We start from the raw sequence: 13,736 nt of genomic DNA, 5'->3' as shown, positions 1-13,736 counted from the left end.
TCTCTCAATATCCAATGCACCTCTGTTACCCACCACAATGAGTATCTATGTACTGAATGAAAAGAGGTCATTTAGGAGCTATTGGGTCAGATTCTGACTTGAGTTACATCGGTGTTAGTCCTGAGTAGCTACATTGAATCAGTGGAATTACTCAGGAATTACATTAATATGAGTTCAGAATTTTGCTCAAAATACTGTGTTTAAGTGTCAGAGGGGTAGCCGTGTTAGTCTGGATCCGTAAAAAGCGACAAAGAGTCCTGTGGCACCTTATAGACTAACAGACGTTTTGGAGCATAAGCTTTTGTGGGTGAATACTCACTTCGTCAGATGCATGACGAATACTCATGCATCTGACGAAGTGAGTATTCACCCACAAAAGCTTATGCTCCAAAACGTCTGTTAGTCTATAAGGTGCCACAGGACTCTTTGTCGCTTGCATTTAAGTTATTACTTTGCTTGCTGTTTCCTTAATTTTAATTCATGTCCCTCACTCCTGGGGTTCTCTAGATTAAAGAGTTTATCTAGGCCTGCTTCTACAATCCCATTTGAAGTCTTAAACTTCAATCATATTCCACTCTTCAGCTGTATTGTGGGAGGGTCAAGAGCCTTGTCATAAGTGTTAAATGGGAGGGTCTGGAAGCTGGGAGAGATCTTATCCGCATAGTCCCTCCTGTCAGTCCACTATCTTACCTTGTAATGATCCCTGGCCTCCTTCCAACCTTAAAATACATTGGGGGCCTGATTGTGCCCATATCTGTTTTGGATCCCATTGGTTGTTTGTATGCTCTGGTGTAAAATGGAATCTGGAGTGCTTGTAGCCCTGGAGATCTGGTTCTGATCTAGCCAGGGCCTTGTCTACATTAAGATGTTTCCCTTACGGTTACCACGGTTGCTACCATTGATTCAGCTCCACTGGTGGCAATAGTAGGGGGAGTACTAAAATACACATGGTAACCACCACATCCTCTACAGCTGCTCTCAGGAGATTTAGACAACACAATGGTTAAAATGCTGGCAGCGACCTGAAGACCTGTCTATAGCACTTCCAATTATTTTAATGAAAAGTTATTAGTGTCTTCAGTAATATATAGCGTATAGGACTGTCACTATGACAGTCTATCTTTGGGAGTGTTCCTCTATCACTGATACTCAGGCTGCTCTTTAGTTAGTGAAATTATTTTTTTAAATGTATCTCCCTTGATAAATATGGTGGGTTGAAATCACGGGGGGAAATGTTTTCCTAACTTGAACCTGCTTTGCTCACCTAGAGAATCCAAAATATACTCTGAGAGATATGTGAGCCCTCAAGCTTCGTGACATTTGCTTATCCCTAGCTATTGCTTTTGACCGTGAGATTTTGGTTTGTGGAATGTTAGTATGTTTTATACAGGATGCTTCTGGTGAGGAGAGAAAAAGCAGAGCAAAAAGTGGCCAGCTTGGAGAAGAAGTTGGCAGAGGTCACAGACAAGTTATCCTCTTCCATGAATATAGATATCAAAGGACAAGAAGATCCTTTGGGATTTTTAGTAATAAAGGTACGAGTACTCTACTCTTCATTTATTTACAGAGATTATGGGGATTGTTGCAGTGACATGCTGTGACAGTTTCTATTGTAAGTTAAATTTTGACTGCCCTGCTTTTCTGAGCACTCTGAAGAATGAAGCTACTGCCTAACATTTTCAATGGTTAGTCTCTGGCCAAGTGAGCCTGTTTGTTTTAAAGGAAGTTTTTTTTGTCCCAGGTCAAATCCAAAACTGGAAGGGACCTTTCCAACTCTCACACAACAGTGTAAATCTTATGAGAACAGCTGTGTTTGTGGAATTTCTGTCATGTTTGGCACCTCACTATCAGATGGCTACCAGAGCTCCTACCTCAAATACCTGAAGTGCAGCATCTTCCCTCTTGCCCCAGCCACACTATTGGAAGTGGTATAGGCAACAGTGGAATCTGCACCCACAGCACACTTCCCACGGAATACCACTCTTAACATCAGCAGCTCTACTAAGCAAAACAAACAGCATCTCCTCCACAGGCCTGGAGCCCCCACTGTCTCCCTCTATTCATATCCATGGAGATGGAGTTTGGCTGAGAGAGGTATTGTGGAAGGGGTGTCTCCCGCAGGTACTCCAGTGTGCTGAAAACAAAGGACTCCAAAAGGATGTGCCATCCCACCTGCAGCCCTTGGCATATTGGGGGAGGGGAATGACAGGATCACCATTTTGCTCCAGCGATCTCCAACTCGTGGAGAGCCCTTGGGAGTCACAGCCAGCTGATGTACATTAGAGCAACCAAAAGCCCTCTCAGATGCAATACTACTACTTGCAGGATTTGCAGTGCATTACTTGTCCATGAGACTGCATGCTTGGTTGGGGACCCCACGGGTACATTAATGAGCAGAAGGGATGGAGTAAATAAAGAAATGAGGCTGCTAAACTTTTCTGTTGAATGAAATTCATGTTCCAACAGCACATTTTAAATTTGTGTCTCTTCAATATTGGTTTTTATTCCCCGGTTAAACGCATAATAATGGCATCAAATATTGAAGCTGTGTCAGTAGATGGTTTGCTTTTATTATGCAGTTTCCAATGCTCTTGAAGGAACATTCACTAGAAAAGACAAGAATTGCACTTCTTGAAAAAGCCTTGGCCACTCAAGAAATGGAGCTTAAAGCTAGTAGGGAAACAATAGTGAATCTTGTTTCAGAAATGAAAAAGGAGCAAAAAACAGCAGCTGGCCACACTGAACAACTGGCAATACTAAAGAAGGTAAGGACGATACTTTCCATGTATCTCTTTTACCAACTATCAGTGATATAGTATAGTGGATAAGAGCCTGGCATACAAGGGAGAGCAAGACGCTCCCTTATTCCTTTGCATTGGCTGCCTGTGTTGTGAGTAACAGTGCAGAGAGCAGAGTAGAGCAGCTTCTGCAGGGCTGCTATGTGCCTCCACTGTTCCAGCTAGCATAGCCATGCAGGTGTGCTGGGGGAAGTACCCTGCACCAGTTGTTGACCTGGTGCAGAGTAGTTTCTATGTTGAGCAAGGTGAACGGCAGATTGTGACTCAATAGGTAATTTTCCTAGTGTAAACAGACTCTTTGGTGTTGGGCCTTACTACAGAGGCTGACTCATATTAATTTGGGGCCTAATGGATGACTCAGAGGGGGTCCCAAAGCAGACACCACAATGACGAGGACAGTGAGCATGCGCCATGCAGGTGTGAGGCTCAAGTAAAAAATTCTAGTGGCGGCCTGACAAAAGGTAGTGAAATATCAAGATTTAAAGACACTCCTTTTCCTATTTTTGGGGTGAACAACTCAGGAGAAAAGGTATGACTTTTTCGCATTATTGGCAGGATTGAAATATTTCGTTTGCACAACTGTACCTGGCAAAATCGTGTCCATCACAATAAGAAAACAATAACCCTCTTTGAATGCTTTAGCAGCACAGATATTATTTAAAGAGGTTGAAAAACCAATCCTGGATCCTCGTCTGAATGAAAGAGGAACCCCTCCAAAGAGGCCATGCTGACAGACTGAGAAATATTGCGTTACTGTAATTTTCTTGCCTTTAGGAGAAGGATGTGGCTGTATTGACCAAGAAGACCTTTGAAAGGAATAACACCATTCTCTTAGAAAGATTGAAAGACAAACAAATAGCTTGGGATAACTGTTGCCAAGAACTGCTCCATAAAGAGAAAAAATTCACTGAGTTAGATAGAGCTCTGCATGCCTCCATGTATGAGACTAAAACTACACAGACCCTATATCAAACCTTCATCAGTCAACTGGCTACACTCCTGAGCAACACCTTTATAACTGTGGCTGGGACAGAGGAAGCTATTAAAGAAAGGATACAAGAAATCTGTGGCAGTGAACATTCTTGGAAATCTGTGAGTACAGTACTATCAAAGCTAGCATTTATGAATGCCATTTTGGTAAATCTGTTCTGAGACCTGTGCTGTTCAACATATTCATAAATGATCTGAAAAAACAGTGAGGTGGCAAAGTTTGCAGGCAATACAAAATTACTCAAGATATTTAAGTCCAAAGCTGACTGCAAAGAGTTACAAAGGGGTCTCACAAAACTGGGTGACTGGGCAGCAAAATGGCAGATGAAATTCAATGTTGATAAGTACAAAGTAATGCACATTGGAAAACATAAGCCCAACTACATGTACAAAATGAAGGGATCTAAATTAGCTGTTACTACTTAAGAAAAAAATCTTGGCATCATAATGAATCATTCTCTGAAAACATACACTCAATGTGCAGCAGCAGTCAAAAAAGCTAACAAAATGTTAGGAACCATTAAGGAAAGGATAGATAATAAAACAGATATCATAATGCCACTCTATAAATCCATGGTACACTGATACCTTGAATATTGTGTGCAGTTTTGTTCACCCTACCCTCCCAAAATATTAGAATTTGAAAACGAACAGAGACGGGCAACAAAAATTATTATGGATATGGAACAGCTTCCATATGAGGAGAGATTAAAATGACTGGGACTATTCATTTTAGAAAAGAGATGACTACGTGGGGATATGATAGAAGTCTATAAAATCATGAATGGTGTGGAGAAAGTGAATAGGGAAGTGTTATTTACCCTTTCTCATAATACAAGAACCAAGGGTCACACAATGAAATTAATAGGCAGCAGGTTTAAAACAAACACAAGGAAGTAGTTCTTCACACAACGCACAGTCGACCTGTGGAATACATTGCCAATGGATGTTGTGAAGGCCTAAAGTATAACTGGGTTAAAAAAAGAGTTAGATAAAGTTCATGGAGGATAGGTCCATCAATGGCTATTAGCCAAGATGATCAGGGATGTAACCCCGTGCTCTGGGTGTCCCTAAACCTCTGACTAACAGAAGCTGGGACTGGATGACAGGAGATGGATCACTTGATAATTGCCCTGTTCTGCTCATTGCCTCTGAAGCATCTGGTATCGGTTATTGTTGGAAGACAGGATACTGGGCTAGATGGACCATTGGTTTCACCCAGTACGGCCATTCTTATGGTCTTATTTTATTTTGTGAATAAAAACAATGGGACATATTCATCTCTACTGAAACTTTGCTGACTTTAGTGGGATGACAGCAGGAATGGATTTGTCGTATTATTACAACAAAACAATATTATAAAGAAATATACATATATTACTTATATTTTAGGAACAGTTCAAGAAAGCAAACAAATTGATTTCATTATGTAAAACTGAAGGCTGAGAGGTAACATAGTGTTTCAACAATTTTTTACAGCTAGAACAAAATGTTTACCTGTACTCTAATTTTGATTCCCACAAATAGTGAGTTGAAGACTTGTAGAATGCAGAAAACCCCATTTAATTTTTTTGTAAAAGGAGAGAAGGTCTCATTTTAAAAGCATTCTCTCCTCCACCATGTGATCACTGCAGGAAGACAGCAAGTTGTACAATTCCTACATACACCAAAGTGAAATTGTCTCCCTTTGTGCTCAATGAGGATGAAAATCTATAGCCTTTGTTTTCAGGAGGTCAAACTAGATTGTCATAATGGTCTTAAAAATCTATTAGCTCATTTTCCCCCTATGTTGGAGCTTTGCTCAGTGTTTGTGGGGGGCAGAAGGGAATCAGGGAGACAGTTATGAAAAGAAGCCTAACTCCAGTAGCTTCTGTACAGTTACTCCAGATTTACGCCAGTATAGCAGAGGGTAAATTTGGCCCATTGTGGCTCTTTACTACTAGAACTTATTTTTAGGCCAGAGCTAACTAAAAAATAATGCACGTTAGCAGAAATGCAAGAATTAATTTTATACAAATAGCTTAGCAACACTAACAGTATTATATGCATAAATAAGAATGGAAAGAAAATAACCTTTGGCAATATAAACTCACTCTTACTGAAGCAACAAAGAATCATATGACCTTGCTTTAAATTACAGATGGATTAATATTTTTATTTTGTGACTAATCCTATAATGACAATGGGCCAGTTTCATTCCTAGTGAAACTTCATTGACTTTAGTTTAATCTGTAGATCACAGATGTACTGAATTTGAAAAGTCAGTCTTAAAACAGCTTGAAGCACTTACCTGTTAACACTTTGGTGTGCTGATACAGCCACCGCAGTCTCCCACTTACAATATGTACTGAGTATTGAGACAGGGGATTGTCTCACTTATTGTGGCATTGAATAAGATGAGAAAATAATGAACTGCCAATGCTATATCTGATCATGGAGAAATCCATCCATTTCTAAATCAAGAGAAATTATTGGAAGAACATTTGCAGTAATAGTTTTAAATATTTCCCCTTCTACATTGTAAAATAAAGGTAAATGAATAATTTTGTAAATAAATATCAATGAAACTGTCAGTAAATGTAATGATATATTTAGCAACATGTTTGCCATTAGGTCTGTAATATTTAGTCTCTTCCTCAAAAATTTCAAACTAGAAACAAACTCTTAGCCAAGATTCTTCTGTGAAATTGTAAAGTAAAATACTCTCCAATATGAATTAGAATAGCATCTGCTGTCACACTATGTAGCTAAATATTCTAAGATTTTTTTCACACATCATGGCCTAAGTAATTGGTTTCAAGAAAGATATTCAGCATACTATTGCTCTATGGCATAATGTTTACTCCTGGGGGAATTGTGCATCACTGTGCATCTGCAGAATTCATGGCCCCTACACATTTCTTTGCTTACCTGCAGAAAAATGACTTCTGACGGGGAAGCAAAGGGAAGCCGCAGGAGCGGTCATGTGTCCACTCCCTGGCAGTGCAGACTGGTCAGTTTGGGTACCCAGAGCAGCCGGTAGAGACGTAAATCACTGCCTGGGTGTGGGGGACACTTGGTAGTCATTGGTGTGAGAGAGAGAGAGACACTCTGTCTCTCTTGCTTGCTATTGCAGCACACTCGGCATGGCAGGGCAGGGCTTTGGGGTATTTCTGAAGAGGTAGGCGTGAGGCAGGTTCTGTTCCCTCAGGCAGAAGAGAAGGTAGCAGCCTGCCTGCTTAGTGAATTGTTCCTATTGTTCTTAGTGGATTCCCCCACGAGTATAAAACAGGTGTAAAAATGTTAAGGCTCCTTTACATTGTCAGAGTGGTGTAAAGGAAACTTATTGTAAAGGACAGTATGGCCTTATAAAGGCTTATGGTATTTTAGTGATTAGAACTGGTCTAAATTTTTGGACTGAAAAAAATTTCCTATCAAAATTTGCTCCATGAACTGTTTGCAACTGACCTTTTTGGAGATAGTCAGTAGCCAGTATAAATTGTGAGTTTGAGTCCCCAACCCCCACTTGCTCTTCAGTTGTCTATGATGTAACACTGAGCATATGGCTGCATATATTTTTTGACTAATAATTAGAAGTAAAGGGTCAATACTAGCTACATTACTATTAGACAGAGGGGTTTGGTGATTTCCTCCAATGCTCCCCACTCCCATTCTCCATCCATTGTACTGTAGTTTAAATTACCAAATAATTGAAACTAGCTGGATTTTATTGCATTATTTTGACAAAAAATATGCAGAATTTTAAAATATTGTGCGCAGAATTTTTGTGTTTTTTGGTGCAGAATTTTTAATTTTTTGGCACAGAATTCCCCCAGGAGTAAATGTTGCACAATTGGCCTGAAGCATTATGGAGGATTTCATCTCCTCAAATACATCAGATATTGGCTATTGCTGGAGGCAGGATACTACACTAGATGGACCATTGATCCCTTCCAATATGGCAGTCCAATGTTCTTAAACTAACTTGGATTGGACAAAATAGCATTGGCTTTATTATGATGTTTGTGACAATATATAGTCCAAATTTTGCACTGTGCTGCATGAGTGCATTAGGAGAGGTAACCTCTTTCTTCCAGTTCTTTAGCAGGGCAGCATTCCTACCTAGCCCACAATAGAGGGCTTGGGAGGGGGATGGACTCCTATCATGAAAAATGTCCCAAAATGGGGCATAATTGGCTGACTAGGGGTATGGACAGTCCCTCAGCAGTCAGGGCACATTCTGCCATTGGAAGCATGCAGTAGCCTCAGATATACATTGGTCCTTTTCAAAAGAGCAGCCTGCATCCTGGAATGTTGCATAGGATGGCTGAGCACACACTGGGTTGTGTTTCTGGTTACCCTCACAGTGCTGGCAGGGATTTGGCCCTAAGAAGAGTAGTTCTGAAACTCTCTTGAAGGTGGATGTATCAGAACATAAGGATGCCAGGAAGTAACAAGTATGTCAAAGTGTCAAATTGCTGTCTTTTACCCATAGAAAACTGATGAGCTGCAGCAGAAAGTTCTGTCACTAACCAGTCAGCTAGAGCAGCAGCGTGATCTATATCATGAGACTCTGAGTAAATCCTATAAAGCTGAAGAAGTGCTTCAAAAACAAAAGGGATCCCTAAAGCGTGTGGAAAAAAAGCTTGCTGCAGAAGATTTGCTCTTAGAGAGATTTATCTCCGAAAGGAAGAAAGTAAGGAGACTTCTTTAAAGGTCACACCGATTTCTCGCAACAGAAACACTGACCCTGCAGAGTCAAACTGCATTGAGCCCTGATTGTGCAGAGGAACTGGGTAGAAAGCAGGGAGGGCCCAGTCTTGCAAGGTGTTGACACAGCCCTCAACTTTCATGGACTTTCATTGGCATTGAGGGTGCTCAGCACTTTGCAGGAGGCACGCACAGGTTCTGCAAGGACAGACTCCAGGAAAAAGGCCCAGTGTGTAAATGTATTGGCAGATCTCCAGTGCTAGTGGCCAGTGAGGGATTAGGGTCCTGTGAGAGATACAAACAACATACACTTCTTATCTTACAAACTGTATATAATTTCTTTTCTTTTTACCTTCCATGTTATCCCACTCTCTTCTTCACATCATCGTTCTCCTTTTTACATTCTCATCTCTTCCCGTCTGTCCCCTTACCATTTGCTCTCATGCTTTCTCAGATGGATTTCTACATTTTCCTCCTCCTCCATCATCTCTCTTTTCTTCCCATCATCCCAGCATAGCTCCTTCCCTTCCCCAGCTTTCCAATGTTGTGGGTGGCAGCACCCCCTATCTTGAAGTGGTTTCCATTATATGCAGGGTTTACTATTTTGTTCAATGGCTTTCAGCACCCCCACTCTAAAAATTGTTCCAATGACATTGCAACCAGGCAGTGTTTGTATGGAAGGTCTGCCATGGAGGAAAGGGAAGCAAACAGCACAACCTCCCCGCTTTTCACTGGTTTCAGGGCCTTCTATCCTTTCTCCCCCTTTTTGCTCCTCCTGCTGTTAGGTAGCATCTAGCTTATAATACATCTAGGCAGATGACTCTCTAGCCTGCTTTAACTGATTGTGACTAACAAACACTCCCATAATGCGCCAGCTGAATAAGTATGGGGAGAAACTTAAAAATTGTAGCAGTAGGTATCTCATTTTGTATTATGAGTTTCAAAGCACTGGAATACAATTTAAAGAGTCTTTATGTACTATAGCAGGGAGCACTTTGCTCCTGGTCCTGGTCTAGCACTAAAGATGCTGTTCAGACTTCACTGGTTAGGTATTCACGCTGTGCAGTTTATTTAAATTCCCTCCATCAATATCTTTACAGTTCATGCAACAATAATACTTAAAACATCCCTTGTACCATCAGCCCTTTCACCCAGAGCCCGAGAGGAGAAGTCTCCCTTCCTTGTGTGCTCTCTAGGGCCTGATCTACTGTAGAAAATTAGGTCAGCATATCTATGTTGCTCAGGGGTATCACTGAATGACGCAGTTTAACTGACCTAACCCCCGGTGAAGACAGCACCTAGCTACTGCCTCTCGGGGAGGTGGATTACCTACACCGACAGGAGAACCCTTCCTGTCAGCATAGGTAGCATCTTCACTGAAGCACTGCATTGGTGCCACAGTAGCAGTTTATGTGTAAACAAGCCCTAAGTCTGAGCTCAGGCAACCCTGCTCCTCTCTTCCTGCACTTCCTTTCTGTGCCTTTTTATCAGCACTCAGCTGATCGGCTAATGAATCCTTAGTGCAGGAGCCTGCCAGCCTGATTAGATAGTTCAATCAGACCTCTCTGGGGAACCAATCAGTGCCAGAGTGATCAGAGTTCTGGCTCACTTCCTAGTTCCCAGCACTCTGTCACATGGACATTTTTTATACTTATACAGAAAAATTTATAAATGTCTTTGTAGAAAATGTATTTCAAATAACAAGGATGTGAAGTAATAAAAGGGGGGGGGGGACAAGTCAAAAGAAACTAAAAAGAAAATTACTCTTAAATGACCTATTTGTAACCTTGACTAGAATCATGCTAAAGTTTGTTTAATGCATTTTACTCACTGGCTTCTTATGCAGCACATGGGGTTTCTACAAGAGCTGACAGAGAAGCTACAGATTAATCAGGTTAGCTCACCAGAAAATCTGCACTGCCAATATGAAATGCTCTTGGACAAAGCAGAACAGCTCAGTAAACTGGATACGGAATACCTTATTGAGAACAAGAACTGCATCTTTAATTTGCAGAAGAAGGTCAGTGTAAATTCTCATTTTCACATTTTAAAGACCATTTCTCTTATTGAGAATGGCTGATCATTATTACTAAGCTGTATTAGTCTTGTAGTAATGTCTGCACTTCTGTCATAAACCACTGTAGGAACTGGATGAATGACAATGTCCACTGAAAAATACATAGATAAGTAGATTTTCATTCAAATGCCTATTAAGCCTAATCAAAAATAGAAAATACATTCTTCTTCCAATTGAACTGTAAATCTTGGTAACTGATACAGAATTTGTTATTTTTACCTGAAAATGTCAAAGATAGCATACTTACTTACTTTATGATTTCAGTACTTGGTTATAAATAGGAATTCTGGGCAAGTTTTACACCTAACGAATGTTTGTTCCCTGATGTCTGGTATTAATGTATATACTTACTAAATAAAACTGCTCACACAAACGTAATAATCAATCCAAGGTAACATTTTTCATGTGGTTTAACACTTTAACCCCAGAAAACACTTTGGGTTAAATTCAGGGACAAGAACTCAGCCCAAGTAATGGGTACTTTTTTGGAGAGAGAAGGAAGGAAGAGGAATTCTGTGGATGAAGTAGCCCTCTGTGGTACAACATACCCTGGCTGCAGGGATGTGTAAAAAGGAGAGGAACTGAAGATATGTGCAGTGATGGGTTTGTCCCAATCTTTCCTCCTCCTTCAGCCTACTCCTGCCCCACCCTCTCTGGTCCTCTGCTTTAAAGGGTGCCTCCACAGAGTTGGACTCCATGCCACACAGAGTTATGCAATACACAGGACAAGCCGTGGTTGTAATGTTTCAGTATTCGGTCTTCTTCAGGTAGGAGATGAGATGAAACAAGAATAATATTTTTAAAGGTTCCAGCCAACAATGTTTAAAGGCTACAGCCAACATATTTAGGGGTTCGTCTGAAGCAAATACTGGATGAAAAACTCTGGTCGGCACTGTTTAAAATAGGGTTTATCCTTGGTAGTCATGATAAAGTGCAATGGGTGAACATGTTAAGTGCATCACACACAGATGTTTTATGATGGTTTTTTTTTCTGGTAAGTTTTATCAAACAAAGCTGGGTCTTTCCCCTGCTTTACAAGTGAAGAGGGAGGGTCTGTGATATAAGAAAAAAACAACTATTAGAATACTGGAATATTTTCAGTGCTTAAAGACTCTTAATAGACTTCCCGAACATCAGCTAAAGCATTAAAAGTCAGCCTATTAAAATGATAACCTAATACATGCATGAAAGACTTTCCGAAAAGCAATATACATGCTTAAAGGCAACTGTGGCTTAGACAAATCAGGTACTATGTCATCCTGACCTCTCACTCAAAGCTACTCACTAGGGTATTTTTGTTTTAGGTAAGAAGAAATGTCAAATGTTAACAGCAGGAATTCAAATCTTTTATAGCATATCCTGTAAAAAAAAAACCCAACCCTCTCTTAATGCAGGTAAATTCTCAAAGGGAAAAAATCAAAATGAAGAATTGGCAGATAGAACAACTGACAGAGAAGATCAAACAGTTCGAAAAAGGAAAAGAGCAACAGGTCTGCTTGAATGCTGGGCAGGATCCACAGAGCCTGAAAGCCCAGAAATAATCTGAGAAACTTCAGGAACAGCTTAGTGAAATGAAAATGTCAAATCAAACTCTCCAGGCAAAATTTCTGAGTGTAAATGATCTCAAAGTAAGTATAGCAATCTGTAAAATCAGATGAGAAATGGCTGCTAATTAAATTCTGGGAATTCAGCGTTTTCTCTTCTATTTCTAAGGTAATTAGTCTTTTAGGCCATAGCTTTTTAAAAAAACCATTTTTTTGCAGAACAAAACCATAGAAGAACTCAGTAAATCTCTGGAAAAAGTTGAAAAGATTAAGGAGAAAGCAGCTAGAAAGGTGGTCAGTTTGAAAACAGAACTAGACTACACAGAACATGAGGCAAGGAAGGAGAAAGAGAGGGCCCATCATATGTTGGAAACAGTCACTAATGAGCTCCACATAGCAAAAAGAGCACTTGAAGAAGTAGCAAGAAGAGAAAAACAGGTACTTTCCTCCCATTACTATTAAAGCAAATCATTAATGTCTTTTTAGCAACTCTTAAAAAGCTGATTAAATAGTTTTTAGTGCCTCTGGCCCATGTTAGTTGCAACTCAGTTCACACAGTGGTAGCTTAAGGAGTTTTTAAGAGACTTATTCAAAAACCTGGAAAAAAAAGATTTTTATCCCAAAGATATCATGAACTGTGTTGCAGAAGAAAAGAGGAATATCACAAGCATCATATTATTCCATAAAAGGTAATTAGAAGTTATCTTATCCAGAGTTTTTAAAAGGTGGGGGGAAGGAAAAAAATTCTAGGGCTTTAATTAAAAATTTGTCTAGGTGTAGTTTTTTTTACCCTAAAACTGATTCTAGCAACATTCTTATCACATCCACTTCCTTATTACAATTATTGTGTGAAAGTAAGTGATAGTTTTTGCTTTTCTTGTTGTGGTTCTTTGTAGCTTGTTGACTTTAGAGAAGCTATTACGAAGATTATGGGATTTCGCATAAATACATTGGCTATATCAGACAAGGAGATCATCAGACAACTAAAGCAACTTATACAAGCCTATGAAATTTCTAAAGTTACTTCTAACAATTAATCAAAACTTTCGTGTGGTTTTACAACTGGATTTGAGAATCAGTAATGTGTATTTTGCTTCTTCTCAACACAACCTAGATTTTAGAGAGGATTTCTAGATTTCTGTAATATCATAGATATCATAATCTAGTGATTAGCGCACAGGACTGGAAGTCTGGATTATATTCCTGGTTCTGTCACTTAATTGCAATGATACCTTGGGCACTCTCTGGCTCAGGTTCCCTAGACAATACTTATCTGCCATAAATTGGTGTTCTGAGCCTTAATTATTTGTTTAATGCTTTGAAATCCGTGGACGAAAGACTCCATATAAGGATAAAGTATCGTTATATTAACTTTGACAAATCATCAAACAATTTTTGAAGAGTACCACCTACTAAATAATTTAAGTGTATTATTTTCACCATGATCTATAGTACTTAAAAAAAAGGCATGCACGATATCAGGGGTCGGCAACCTTTCAGCAGTGGTGTGCCAAGTGTTCATTTATTCACTCTACTTTAAGGTTCCGCGTGCCAGTAATACATTTTAACGTTTTTAGAAGGTCTCTCTCTATAATATATAATTAAACTATTGTTGTATGTAAAGTAAATACGGTTTTT

The 13,736-nt window shown here is 39.7% G+C and overlaps 1 pseudogene; it reads left to right on the top strand.

Annotated features, from left to right (window-relative positions):
• The first annotated feature begins 1,391 nt into the window (after positions 1-1,391).
• LOC135877164 (coiled-coil domain-containing protein 170-like) lies at positions 1,392-13,180 on the top strand (annotated as a pseudogene).
• The last annotated feature ends 556 nt before the right edge of the window (positions 13,181-13,736 follow it).

Source organism: Emys orbicularis, chromosome 4 (genome assembly GCF_028017835.1).
Source record: "Emys orbicularis isolate rEmyOrb1 chromosome 4, rEmyOrb1.hap1, whole genome shotgun sequence".
Taxonomy (NCBI): Eukaryota; Metazoa; Chordata; order Testudines; family Emydidae; genus Emys; species Emys orbicularis.
This window is presented reverse-complemented; position numbering and strand designations above follow the sequence as displayed.